The following is a 15,468-nucleotide window of genomic DNA, read 5'->3' as shown; positions in this document are numbered from 1 at the left end:
AAAAAACTAGTATATATCTCCAAATATTAAGTTTTGCAAATTAAACTATATGATGATGCAAAGATTGTTTGTATTGTTTTCGGTATATTCTGATAATTTGCAAGCTGCTGAATACAGATTTATATCTTAAATGAAATGGTTATGTATTCAAATTAAAATATTTAATGTATAAAATCCCCACCCGGTGTTTATCTAAGATTGAAGATTTTATTAAAAATGCTACTTTCTTTTAGAATATTTTGAAATTTGTAGATCAATTTTTCGAGGACGTTCCTTTGGATATTTTTCCCATGACATAACATATAATTGAACATTAATTTCAAAAGTAAAATATAATATATTTATGGAATAGATAAATATAAAACAGAAATATAGAAATTGGTTTGTAAAATACTTGTTCGTCCATTAAAATCAATTTAATGGAAAAAAAATTCATCTTTGTTATAGAACCATTTAAGGATCCATAATTTGATGAAACTAAATTTCAAAGTGAAATCATCCTCTTTAGTACATCTAGTTAAACTATTAAAATAAATGTTGTTGCAGCTGTACTCCATAAATAAAAATAATAGTTTAGTCAAAAGTTGAATGAAACAATTACATAAGAAGAATAAAAATCAAAAGTACAATGTTATAATAACAATAATTAAGTTGGATAGTCATGAAAAATAATTTGAGCATTATACATTGGATTGGCATATGTACTTAATATCATCGTAATAAAAAGCTATAATTAGCCACACTGACAAATATATTAAGTAACTTTCATAGTATATTGTTATAATCAACACAAACACACATAAGATATATTTGTTTAATTTATAAAAAACATCATAAATGATATATGTGGTTACATAAAATCTGAAGTTTAGTCCCCGTGGTTTAAAAACCTCATAGATGGTCCCTGTGTTTTCAAAACTTTTGACAATTGATCCTTATTGCTAACTTCGTTAACTTTTGTCCATTAATTGAGGGACATTTTAGTCTGTTCACACCACAGGGACCATTTATGATCTTTCAGTTATTTTTTTAAAAAAAGAAAAAACTAAATATGATTAAAAAATAGTTTAATACTTATTTAATAGTTTTTATAATCAAAAAATAAAAAATCCTCTCTCTCTCTCTCTCTCTCTCTCTCTCTCTCTATCTCTATCTCTACAAACTCCACCCCCTCCGCCTTCTTCATTTACGACCAAGAACTCCCTACCGGAGGTGGAGCTGTTCTTCCGGCCACCAAGACATTCGCGGTTACTTACTGCCACCGCATGACACCGCCTATTCTGAGAATTCTCACAGTCGCACTCCACCACCATCCATCATTGTTATTGTTCCCCTTCCTTCTCATCAATCTGAGTCGGACTCCAAAAACTGAGGTAGCAAAGCTGCCAGAGGCAGCTCGCTACCCGACTACACCGATTGCTTTCCCTTTTTACTCTCGTTATGTATTGTCGGACGATAATCCAATTCCCTTTTCTATTCAGACTACCTGGAACCCAACGAACAGGAATCCAACTCCATTTTCTATTCAAATCACTTCAAAAATCCCTAAATCACATTCATATCTTTTGATTTTTAAGTTCTTTGTTGTTTTTAGAAATCTGCAGCTTCTTATTATTCAGGTTATAGATCTATTGTACAACCTTCTCAATCGTAAAAACAGGTGTAGGTGGTGGTGGATGATTGTGTCGTGGCGGAGAGATGCAACGCCTGTGAAGAAATATAGGGGTTGTGAAGAAAGTGGGTGATGCCTAAAACAACGGTAACACCTCCTCCTCTCTATTCCATCGTCGACAACAACTTTAACAAGAAATCTTCCTCCATCTAATATCTGTTACTTCTAGATCTGCACAGTGAACTCGTCGGAGAAGCATTGCTCTTCTGGAAAAGCGACTCCCAATTCCGACTCTCCTATCCCAGCCGATTCTGGAGAACCATTTCATTTGCTTCCATTTAAAGGAGACCAGAGACACTTTTTGGGGGTTTATTGAGATTCTTTTGATTTTGAGTAACCATTTTGTGAACCATAGGGATAGGAGGAAGAGAGATTTGGAGGATGAATCGGAAGCCTCCTTATAGATCTATGAGTTTATGTGTGTGGAAAGGGGGAGAGAGAGAGAGAGAGAGGGAGAGAAAGAGAGAGAGATTTTATATATTAAATAATTATATTTAGTTTTTTTTTAAATAACTGAAAAGATCATAAATGGTTCCTGTGGTGTGAAATGACGAAAATGTCCCTCAATTAATGGACAAAAGTTAACGGAGTTAGCAATAAGGACCAATCGTCAAAAGTTTTGAAAACACAGAGACCATCTATGAGTTTTTAAACCACGGGGACTAAGCTTCAGATTTTTGGTAACCACATGGACCATTTATGATGTTTTTTCTTTAATTTAGTTATTTTAGGTGAAAATGAATTAAGAAATGGCAAAATAATTTAAATTGAAAGTATATTTCATGAAACAACGTTAGAATATTACAAAAGAATGTCAAAGTATACTACTATGTTCAGGTCTACGTTTTAAAGCACAACCAAACACATAGATAATGCTATAATCAACATGAACGGACACATAAACACATTTATGTTAAACTAGACGAATGTCCGTGTGTTGCGCGGGAACACCTATATAGTTGAAATATTTACAAATATATGTTTTTTAAATATAAGAACAACGTTGTTAAATTTGATATAATAATTTATATACTAAATTGATATAATATATTGATTATTTTGAATTATATGATAATATATACATCTATTATAACTGCATAATCCCAATCGTTTGAATGACTTCTACCCGCAAGTTATTCATGAATAAAATTAAATATAATATATGGTTTAATGTTATTTATAGTTATTGTTATTGTTAATTAATTTTTTCAAATTTATTTGTTGAACGTTTTAATTTCTATTATTATAATTATTTAAAACACCAAACATTGTTTTTCGATTTTAAAAGTAACAATATAATCATTTATATATAGTTATATTTAACTATTGTTATTGTAAGTTATTTTAAGCTACTTATTTGAAAACTTTTAACGATTATACAAATATATTTAGGAAATATTTTAGTTAAATTGAGATTATAATTCAGTTTTTGCATTTAACACTACTATTTTTCACTTTTAACTATTAACAAAATATTCATTGGGTTTTTCAAGTTGAACTGAAATTTATATTTAAATTGACACTATAATGTTATATTTAAATTAACAATTTAAGTATTTTGTCAAAACTGTTCAAAAGTTATAACTTTAAATTGATAATCGTTTACATACAACATCTTAATCTACTAAATTAAGTATAATTTGCTAAAAATTAAAGACATAACTTTATAAGTAGAAGTAAAGATGTTATCTTAATATTGAAATTCAGTTTATTTATGATTACACTTTTAGTTTGAAATTTATTTAACCTTATTAACCAACTTATAATTATTATTAGAAAGACAACACAATTTATCACTTTTAACTATTTACAAAATATTATTTGGTTCATTTAAGTTAAACTAAATTTATATTTAAGTATATTCTGTAATATTATATTTAAATTTATAATTTAAGTATTTTATACAAATTATTCAAAAGTTACAGCTTTAAAATGATAATGGTTTACACTCAACAATATATTAAAACTAATAAATTAAGTATAATATGCTAAAAGTTAAAAAACATAATTTTATAAGTAGAAGTAAATATATTCTTGTAATATTGAAATTTAGTTTGTATATGATTACACTTTATGTTTTATATTTATTTAATCTTATTAACCAACTTATAACCATTATTATGAAGAAATTGAAAAGTCATGGGAGTTTCAAATGAATGTGGTGAAAGGAAAAATGCTAGCTTTATAAGATACTAGGCGAATGCCCGCGCGTTGCGCAGAAGCATCTATATATCTGAAATCTTTACAAATATATATTTTTTAAAATATAACAATAATGTTGGTATTAAATTTGATATAATACTAAGTTGATTTAATATATTGATTATTTTAAATTAAATGATAATATATATATATATATATATATATATATATATATATATATATATATATATATATATATATATATATATATATAGATCTATTAAAACTGCATAATCTCAATCTTTTGAACGATCCCTGCCCGCGGGTTACTCATGGATAATATTAAATATAATATACGGTTTAATGTTATTTATAGTTGTAATTTTTAATTATTTTTTTAAATTTATTTTCTTAACGCTTTAATTTCTATCATTGTATTTATTAAAAACCTCAAACATTTTTTTTATTTTAAATGTAACAATATAATCATTTATATAGAGTTATTTTTAATTATTGTTATTGTAAGTTATTTTAAGCTATTTATTTGAAATTTTTTAACAATTATAAAAAAAATTAGAAAAAATTTTAGTTAAATTAATATTACAATTTAGTTTTTTCATTTAGCACTAAAATTTATCACTTTTAACTATTCACAAAATACTTTTTGGATTTTTTAAGTGGAACTGAAATTTATATTGAAGTTCACCCTGTAATGTTATATTTAAATTAACAATTTAAATATTTTGTCCAAACTTTTCAAAAGTTGTAGCTTTAAACTAATAATGGTTTACATACAACAACATATTAAATCTAATAAAATTAGTATAATATGTTACAGTTAAAGACATACTTTTATAAGTAGAAGTAAAATATTATTTTAATATTGAAATTTAGTTTATTTATGATTACACTTTAGGTTTGATACTTATTTAACCTTATTAACCACCTTATAATTTTTATTAGAAAGACACTACAATTTATCACTTTTAAATATTTATAAAATATTCTTTGGGTTGTTTAAGTTGAACTAAAATTTCTATTTAAGTTGATCCTGTAACGTTATATTTAAATTAAAATTTTAAGTATTTTATATAAATTGTTCAAAAGTTGTAGCTTTAAAATGATAATGGTTAACATACAACGACATATTAGACCTAATAAATAAAGTATAATAGGTTAAAAGTTAAAAAACATAACTTTATAAGTAGAAGAAAATATATATTCTTTTAATAATAAATTTTAGTTTATATATGATTACACTTTAGGTTTGATATTTATTTAACCTTATTAACCAACATATAATCATTATTAGAAAGAAATTAAAAATTTATGGGACTTTCAAATGAATGTGGTGAAAGGAAAAATGTTTCATTTATAAGTATAGTAGGCGTATACCCGCGCGTTGCGCAAGATTAGTATAACATGATAAGATTAACGATTTGAATTTCAAAAGACCTATATGGAAAACATTGAGGGTGAACATATTAACTGAAAAACCACACCAAAACCAAATCAACCAATATAATTGAACCATTATAATCGAACCATTACTAAAAGATGGTGTGATTTCTAATATTTATTAACCGAATACATATATATTATAATGTATATAATATGTAATTATATTGGAAACTGAGAATTTGAAGAGTAATCATGTCATGGTTATCAAGTACTTAATTTTGAATTAGATTTACTTATATAATTTGGTATTAGTTAATCATCATTAATTTACCACTTTTATTTTTAGCAACCTATTTTCTAATTTTTCACTTTTATAGCAATTATTTTTTGTTGCTCACATTTTATAGTAATGTATTTTTATAGCAATTTTTTTTTTCTTTCTCATATTTTATAGTAATGTATTTTTTATTTGCATTTCATTTTGAACCGTTGTCGTTAACCGATATTAATTGATAACTGAACACCATTAATGGACTGAAATGTTAACCAATACATATTGGTTATCAAAATTCATTAACCAATTGCAATGATTATGGTTTGGTTTTGGCCTATAAAAGTACCAAATTGACCCATACACCCTTAAAAAATATAGAATATACATAAATTTTAATTAATTATTTTTTGAAACAACATATATAATATATGATCACAACATGTATACAATATAATTTACATTAACGATTTAACGACAACATACAACAATTGTAATAAAAGAATACTACAATATATATATATATATATATATATATATATATATATATATATATATATATATATATATATAACAAACATATAAGGTAAAAGCTCTACCAGAATAAAATAATTCCAAAAATAGTCAAAATACTTCTAACCAACACAAAAACGTTTTCTAACCAACACAAAAGGTTTTATGATTGTTTTCATTGTCAATTGTATGTTATTTATATGTGTGTCTATACAAAAGATTCATCTTTTTATTGTAATGTTTTCATTAAATGCATATTAAATATAATATATATGTTATTAAACTTTTGAGTGTTTAAGTCATTATTAAGAAAAATTTTGAGTGGTATTAATTAAAAGATGAGGTTTCAAATGAATATTGCTCTAAGATGTTATAAAATATTATAATTACTTTAAATATACTCTAATGTGTGTGTGTGTATATATATATATATATATATATATATATATATATATATATATTAAATCTAAATCATTATAATAGCATCTACTTATGGTCAATCAATTTAGATATGTGTATTTTAGGATCATATCATCTAAATGGAATCCATTTATATGTTGTGTGTGAATTTAGTTAGTTAAATGTAGTTTTTTATTTGACATATTTTTAGCTATTGACGTTGTTGATTAGAAAACAATTTATTTAAACATTTTTTTTATTTCATTTATGATTAATTTCAAACATTAATCGTTTTTCCAATGTATCATAATCTATATATTTTTTTCTAATTTTACGCTGTTTAAGCTATTATTGTTATCATGTTATTTTATGAGAATAGTTATAACAATTTTAATTTACTAATCATATAAAAACAATATTTGTTAATAAAATGAGAACTATAAACATCTATTGGTGTTTAATTGTTAATGAAATTAAGCATTTGGTTGAAAATACTTCAAATACTACCACTGGATGGAATTTTAAGTTATTTATAAATAAAGTTACCAATAATGCTAATTATTTTAAATCTTACTTGTCTTCAATCGTGTCATACAATAAAGGGCAAAAATAGAAAGGAAAATCGCATTCCAATATTAAAAAAAAAGGAAAACATCTAAGAATTTGTTTTATATAAGTGGAACAAAGATAAAACTTTAAGAGAGTGTTTATAACAATTTTATTTACTAATCATAGAAAAAACAATATTTGTTAATAAAATGATAATTATAAACATCTATTGGTATTTAATTGTTAAGAAAATTAAATATTGGGTTGAAAATACTTCACATACTACAACTGGATGAAATTTTAACTTATTTATAAATAAAACTATTAATAATGCTAATTATTTTAAATCTTACTTGTGTTCATTTGTGCCATACACCAAAGGGAAAAAATAGTAAGGACAATCACATTCCAATATTAAAAAAAAAATGGTAAACATCTTAGAATTTCTTCTATATGAGTGGAGCAAAGATAAAACTTGAGTAGCAAGATTTTTTCAACACAAAGATAAAGGTATCTAAATAAAACAAATATTTTTTTTTACTCTATCATAACATAGGCCATAAGGTTAAATGTTCATCTATGTTTAACGTGGATATGATGCATACAACAAAAAAACGTCTACAATCAAAGTATCGATCATTCTCATATTTTTCTTGCCCGTAAACACCATAAACACAAACTAAAATACAACTATGAATATAAAGTATAATTACAACCAACCATAAAAGGAAACTATAATATAATACAAACATAAAGTTACCACAAAACAACCCACAGTGCACAATAATCTTCATATAACATAAAAAAAGATATTAACATAGAAAAAGAATATTACGAACCAAATCCTAATATTAGACATCCACTACAATTAAATATATACAATATGAAACCACCATTTTTTTTAAATCCATAGCACAACAAATCATATTTTGCCTTTACTACATAAAACACGATGTAATCAACATTCTTCTTGCATGAGTGATTGGAGAAGTGTAGTGCAATGTTGTTAAAACTGAAATGTTCCAAGTTGGTGACATTATAAACTAAGAAGATGCAGAAAGAATTTCACTCAAAGTGAGATGCTTAGGAAACCAAGAACTAAAGAGAGAAACAAAGATTCATAAATCACATGTAACAACTTATATAATATGCTTGATGTATAAGTAATTAACAATCATTATTAAAATACATTTGAAAAGTCATTGGAGAATATGAAAAAACATGGAAGTTTCAAATAAATAATCATTATTGATTAATTATTTTGAAGTTGAAGAGGTGTGCGAGTTTCAAATGCATGATGTGCTAGGAAAAAGAGGAGTGAGAGTTTCAAATGCATGAGATGCTAGGAAAAATGCATCTTTTATAAGTATAGTATAATATAGATATAGATTTAGTCATTTTTGGTCAAAAATAATTAGTACATGGTCAAATAGAATCTTTTATTAAAAGCATCTTTCACATATAGATTAAGAAAAAAAGTATAATGGTACAATTGGCTATAGTTTCAAAGTATAATGCCTTAAACAACATTATAATACAAAAAAAGAGAGAAATGTGAATAGAGACAAATTTAAAACTAATAAGAGCATCATACTTTGGCATATATACTTAACTATAGGTATATCATCCTAATAAAAATCAAATGTCAAAGTATATTGTTATAATCAACTCTGCATTCTAAAGCACAACCAGACACATACACATAGATACTACTATAATCAACACAAACAAACACATAAACACATTTATATTAAATTTAGTCATTTAGATAAAAAATAATCAAGACAAGGTAAAATAGAATATTTTATTAAAAGCAGCTTCACATATATATTAGGAAAATAATTACCATGATATTATTGGCTATATATTCAAAGTATAATGCCTTAAACATCGTTTGAATATTACAAAAGAAAAAATAAAAAAATGTGCACAAAGACGATCCTTTATGAAAGTATATTGATGTAATTAATAATTAAAAAAAAAGCCAAATACACATAAAAGATAACATATCATAAGATGATATTTATGTTTATTCTCAGTGTATGTTATATAAAGGACAACCGTGCAACATTACTTACATTTTGTTGGTATTGGTGATCAAAAGAAGGGACAAACTTGTTTAGGCAAAAAAAAAAAAGACATGAATGTCATTTTTGTTAGAACATTGAGAGAATGAACTGAATGAATCATAAAGTAATTTCTGTGTATTGATATTCTGAGCATATACATTAATTTATACATGGAAAAATGTAAACTGAAACCTAATTTAGCTCCTTATAATTAGGGAGTGTATACATGTGATTAACTATGCTAAGGACTAGGTATACATGGACTCATTCAAGTTATATAGCCGTTATGACCCCCTGCAAGCTCAAGTGGGGAATGAACTTGAAGCTTGTCGCGTAAGATAGTAGTACGATCTTTGCTGAGTGGTTTGGTAAATATATCGGCTAGCTGGTCAAGGGAAGAAACATGACTGATGTGAAGAGCTCGACTTTCAACTTGTTCTCGAACAAAGTGGAAATCAAGAGCAATGTGTTTAGATCGGGAGCTCATGACAGGATTTTTACACATGAATGTTGCACCGACATTGTCGCAGAACAGGATGGGAGATTGTGGGAGTTTAACATGAAGATCGCGGAGGAGATGTTGTATCCAGATTAGTTCAGCAGCAGTGTAAGCCAATGCTCTGTACTCGGCTTCTGTACTGGAGTGAGCAACAACCTTTTGTTTGCGAGACGTCCAACTGATTAAGTTGGGACCATGAAATATGGCGAAACCATATTGAGAACGACTGTCATCCTTGTCTGAAATCCACCCTGAGTCTGAATATGCCAAGAGAGAGGATTTTTTGTGAGATTTGAAGTGAAGACAATGTTGTATTGTTCCATTTAGATAGCGCAAGATTCGTTTAACAGCTTGCCAGTGAAGATTGGTGGGAGCATGCATAAACTGGCAAACACGATTTACAGCAAAGGCAATGTCGGGTCTAGTAATAGTGGCATACTGCAAGGAACCGACTGTTTGTCTATAAAAACGAGGATCAGAAAAAGGATCACCGGTTTGCGTGAGAGGAACTGATGGGTCTGCTGGGGTAGCGACCGGTTTGGCATCAAGCATCTGAGTACATGTAAGAATCTCCCGAATGTACTGTTGTTGAGAAAGATGAAGACCCTGTTTTGATTTTGTGATTTGAACACCAAGGAAATAAGTTAAGTTACCAAGATCTTTTAAGGCAAAGGTGTTGTGAAGTTCCTGAACCAGCTTTTGAATAACTTGAGGATTGGTGCCTGTGATAATGAGATCATCTACATAAACCAACATATAGATGGTAGCAACTGGAGAGCAATGTACAAATAACGATGTGTCAGAGTGACAAGCCCGAAAACCATGTTTAATGAGATGATGTTTGAGTTGATTGAACCAAGCTCTTGGAGCTTGTTTGAGTCCATAGAGAGCTTTGTGAAGTTTGCAAACTGCATGCGGGTGAGATGGATGTACAAAGCCTCAGGGTTGTTCCATATAAACTTCCTCTGTTAGGACACCATTTAGGAATGCATTGTTAATATCCAACTGTCGAATTTGCCAGCCTTGAGAGAGTGCAATTGAGAGAACCAAACGAATTGTTGTGGGTTTGATAACAGGACTGAAAGTCTCGAAGAAATCAACTCCTTCTTCTTGACTAAAACCCTTAGCCACAAGACGTGCTTTGTAGCGTTCGATAGTGCCATCGGAGTGGCGTTTGATCCTGAAAATCCACTTACAACCAACAACATTAGCATTAGGTGGTTTGGAAACAAGTGTCCATGTGTGATTACGCATTAAGGCATCAAATTCATTTTTCATTGCATTTAACCAAAAAGGATTGTTAATAGCTTGTGGAATAGTTCGTGGTTCAGAGGTGGGAGGGGCGATGGTGGTTGTGACAAAGGTTTTTGGTTAGAGGGAATTGGTGCGAGCACGAGTAAGCATGTGGTGTTTGTTATTGACAGCAGGGCGAAAAATGTGGGATGAGGTTTGTTTAGCTTGAGAGCTGATGGTAGGGCGTTGGTGTGATGGACAGGAGATAGAAGGCGAAGAGGAGGAAGGTGTTTGTGGAGTTACGGAAACTGGTGGCGTAGTATTAGAGGTGGGTGAGGTTGGAGAGAGAGAGGAAGAGATAGGAGGAGAAGGTGATAATATAGTGGAGCTGGCTTGTTGGAGTATACTAGTAGAGGAGGGGGATGGAGACTGTATTATGGGAGGAGAAGAGGGTGTGGAGAGTGGTTGAGTGGCAAAAGGGAATACTTCCTCATTGAAGATCACATGACGAGAGATATAAATTCGGGATGTGGGGCGATGTAGGCATAGATAACCTTTGTGGGACGTGTTGTAGCCTAGGAACACACATGGTAGAGATCGAGAGTCGAGTTTGTGAGAGTTATATGGGCGAAGGAAGGGGTAACAAAGGCAGCCAAAGGACCGAAGGAAGCCATAGTCAGGATCCTTGTTATAGAGTTTAGAGTAGGGTGAGTGGTAATTAAGAGTTGGTGTGATTGTGCGATTATGGACATAGGTGGCTATTTTAAAGGCGTGTTCCCAGTAGTCATGTGGTAGGGAAGAATGTGCAAGTAAGGACAGGCCTTTTTCAATAATAATTCGATTTCGGCGTTCAACGAATCCATTTTGTTCGAGTGTATATGGACATGCAATGCGATGGTGAATACCATGGTTGTGAAGGTAGGTGGAAACATTGCGGTATTCGCCACCCCAGTCGGATTGAAAGCTTTGAATCTCAGAACCAAATTGAGTTTTGATCATTGTATGAAAATTAATAAATGTCTGTAACACCTGAGATTTGGTTTGAATAAAATAAATCCATACAAATTTGGTAAAGTCATCAATAAATAAAACAAAGAAGCGATTGCCATTTATTGATAAGAGGGGGGATGGACCCCAAACATCAGAGTACATAAGTTGAAATGGTTTAGAGCAGGAAATATGACTTGATGAAAAGGAAAGTTTGTGACTTTTGCCTAATTGGCATGGTTCACAAGTAGATAACATTTTATTTGTGGAAACTGGAAGATGAAATTGTGAAACAAGTCGGCGAAGAACGGCTTCATGTGGGTGAGCTAATTGATTGTGCCAGCCAGTCATAGAGGTGCGCACACACGAGAGGGCCATAGAAGATATAGGTTGTGGAGAGGGAGGTTCCAAGCGATAGAGACCATGGTCAACGTGACCCTTGAGAATTGGAGTGCCCTGAAATGTCTTAACCACACAATGATTAGGCCAAAATTCCATGAATACATTGTTATCTTGAGTAAGCTGAGAAACACTTAACAGATTCTTAGTCTGTGCAACAAATTCTTAGGACCCTTTGGATAGGGTTTGCAATTGAACTTTCAGGGCCATTTTTTGAGCCCTAGTCTATGCTCGAAAGGTGCGTTCAAGAATTTGCCATGCTTGGTGGGAAGAAGTGGAGCGGGCAACAGTAGCAAGAGTACGATCGGTCAAGGTAGACTTCAACCATAAGAGAACATAGCGGTCTCTTTTGCTCCAAGTGGCGTATGCAGGATTGGGGATGGGAGCAATATTGTCAATTAGGGCACCATCATCACCATCATGAACGTTTTCAGCAACAGGGGGTGGAATAGTTGCAGGTGGGGGAACGGGATTGATGATAAATGAGTCTAGGTCAAGGCACTCAAGGGCAGAAAGAATAGTTGTGCGCCACAAAGGGTAATTGTCCCTGTCTAATTTGACACTGATTGAGGGAATTTGAAAATTGAGATTTGGGGAAGCGATGTGTGCAGCAGCAAGGAGTTGAGGATTGGTAGCATCCATGGTGGTGATGCATGCAGAAAGATGATCAAAGAGGAATGGAGAAAAAAAATTATATCCTCAAAGCTCTGATACCATGAGAGAATGAACTGAATGAATCATAAAGTAATTTCTGTGTATTGATATTCTGAGCATATACATTAATTTATACATGGAAAAATGTAAACTGAAACCTAATTTAGCTCCTTATAATTAGGGAGTGTATACACGTGATTAACTATGCTAAGGACTAGGTATACATGGACTCAGTCAAGTTATATAGCCGTTATGAAACATCAATAATAGAAAAACAACATAATTGATGGTATAGAAGGAATAATATTAAAGAAATTGATAAACCAGAATTATCTTAAAATCGATGGCAGAATAAATGCACTGAATTTCAAGCAAGACAATCTTTATATACATACAGGAATGTAACGCAATTTATTTTGAAATATATAAAATTTTAAACTCTTGAATTTTTGCAAAAGTTACATCCATTTCAATTATTTAGATAGATAAATTCTTTTTTATTGGAGCTAGTTTTGGTATAAGGTAAATTAATTCAAAATAGAATTGTTGATTTTCAGGGATATGATCGATTATATTCATGAGCATTTGAGCGGGAGAAAAATGAGTAGAAAAATCAGTAAGATGCTACAGAAATTGCCCATGCAAAATAGAGTTTTAAAATGAGGACAAATAGACGCAAAAAGACATTTTTATTAAGAGTATATAATATAGATATAGATTTTTTTTAGATTCATATTACATATAATTAACTTTATTTATTCAGTAATGTCTTATTATCCTCTAATTATCTTTAACCTTCAAAACTTTATTATTTTTTTTTCTTACCTTAGATGTGGTATTATTTATTTTAATTTTACAAATGATAATATATTGATTATTATTATTATTATTATTATTATTATTATTATTATTATTATTATTATTATTTTTGGTTTTACAAATATTATATATTTCTAATAAATAAAAAAATTAGATGATGAGCTTTATAAAGTATTTGTAGAGATGATAGAGTGATGAGCTTTATAAGGTATTTCACAATAATAAGAGTAAATTAGTTAATTTTTAGTAAGATTTTAAAAATAGCTAAAAAAATGTTTAAAAGCTATATTTGAACAAGTTGAAAAACTAATTGTTAGCTAAAAAGTAAATACTAGTCGACATAAATTAGTTTAGTGAAAATAGTTGAGAAATATAAAATAATATAAAAAGGTACGTAGAAAAATTATTCAATAAAAATGTAATTCAATTCATTAAATTAAAAATAGATATTAAATAATTTTTTTTTGGTTATTTATGTTTAATTGAAATTTATTGCATTTCTTATCATATTTATTATTACTTTCTTGATCTCATGGTGAGTCCTAATGAGTAAATTTGAATGATTATCTAATATTTCTATAGATATGTAATCATTGTGTTATTAAAACATGTTAAAAATCATATTATCAACGTCTTTCCAGCAAAATTTATTTATGATGCTAGGGTAAATGTTGTTACTATGAGTATATTCTGAGTCTTCTTAATTTTAAAGGTATTGTTCATTATCTTTTGTTTAAAGTAGAAGTTAGTTTGTTATATGTAACGCCCGTAGATCCGGGCTAGTCAATTTAGAGATAATAAAGGTCGAAAACGAATTTTCGATAAAAGATTATTTAGAATAAATAATCTTAACCAAGTTGTAAAATATGTCTCAAGGGTTCCGTAGAAATAAAGAACGCCGAAATCTGAGTTATAACGAAGAAGTTATGACCCGTCGAAGTTTCGCGACGGAACCGGCACGACACCGGGAAGCGTAAATAATAAATTTACGATAGAGCGAATTTTAGCCTTAGCGATTTAAACAAAAGTCATAGAAAATGTTAAACCGAGAGTGTCCATAAAAAGAACGCCCAAATCTGACTTCGTATGAGGAAGTTATGATTTTTCTAAGATTTGGCATACCAATGCATGACCTGAAACTCAAATTTTAGTTCGAGCGGTTTTTGGCTTACGCGACCTAAATGAGAGTTGAATATCTCATTAATAGGAACTCAACGGTAAAAAGACAGACGAAAACGGAGTCCGTATAAAGGAGTTACGAATTCTTCGCGGTCATTTAACAGTCTAATCTCTTCCTACTGTTAAATTTAAGATCATCGAGAATTAGCCGACGGAGTAAAAAGAAAAGTTGTAGATTTTATTTTTACCTACGCGTGGATATAAATAACGTCAAAAACGAAGCTCGTATGCAAAAGTTATGGACGAAGCTTAGTCTCTACTTTTTGAGCGCGACAAATTCGATACAGTTTTGTAAATCCGAGATAGATTGAGAATTAGCCAACGAGATCTAAATGAAAGTTGTAGTACTCGTAAATACCAATGCGTGTATATAAATAACGTAGAAAACGAAGCTCGTATGCGAAAGATACGGACGATGCTTGGAGACTACTTTACTATAAAATTCCTATAAATAAATGGTGAACTCCTCATATTTTCTTCACACCATAAGCCTCTCTTTCTCTCTCTAACTTCTCTCTAGCCTCCCTAAACCCCTCCGAAGTCTAGGGAACCTCCCTAGCACGAGAAGAAAGCCCCGGAGTGTCCGACGGCTCCGAGAAGAAAAGCTTTCGACTCGGAAACGCTGCTCCAGCGAAGCCCGGTTTTTAATAAAAACCGTTGTAAGTGAGATACGCCTATACTA

This window comes from Lactuca serriola, chromosome 8 (assembly GCF_051521515.1).
Source record: "Lactuca serriola cultivar US96UC23 chromosome 8, Lser_US96UC23_V15, whole genome shotgun sequence".
Lineage (NCBI taxonomy): Eukaryota > Viridiplantae > Streptophyta > Magnoliopsida > Asterales > Asteraceae > Lactuca > Lactuca serriola.
Note: the sequence above shows the minus strand (reverse complement) of the source record.